Here is a 471-nt window from a genome sequence, read left to right on the forward strand (position 1 = left end):
AATCAAAATGGAGTAAATAATGGTGCATGCTACCACAAGAGTGAACTCAGAGCTGACAGAGAGAAACTAGACATGATAGACCACAGGCTGTGTGATTCCATCTGTGAGACATGTCCAGAAAAGATCAATCTCTAGGGACAGAGCGGACGTTAGCAGTTGCCTAGGGCTGGAGAAATAACATATAAACAAAAAGTTACAGTAAATTGGGGGGCGTGGGATTAATACACACGTGCTTAACTTAAACAGATTATGGTTTCCTACCTCTGCAAACAGTGTGGACTACAAAACAGGGAAGGTGCACTCAGGACATGACTCCTGCGGCTCCGCAGGCTGGGTCCTCACCTGCAGGCTTCCGAGACGCCTCTGCAGGACTGCTTCCTACTTCCAATTTATGCAGGTGTCCTCTTATGCCACTAAATAAAATTCATCCCTGGATATTTTATCTTTTTTCCTTTCTATTACAAATGATAC

The sequence above is a fragment of the Galeopterus variegatus genome, unplaced genomic scaffold, assembly GCF_000696425.1.
Source record: "Galeopterus variegatus unplaced genomic scaffold, G_variegatus-3.0.2 Scaffold11187, whole genome shotgun sequence".
NCBI lineage: Eukaryota > Metazoa > Chordata > Mammalia > Dermoptera > Cynocephalidae > Galeopterus > Galeopterus variegatus.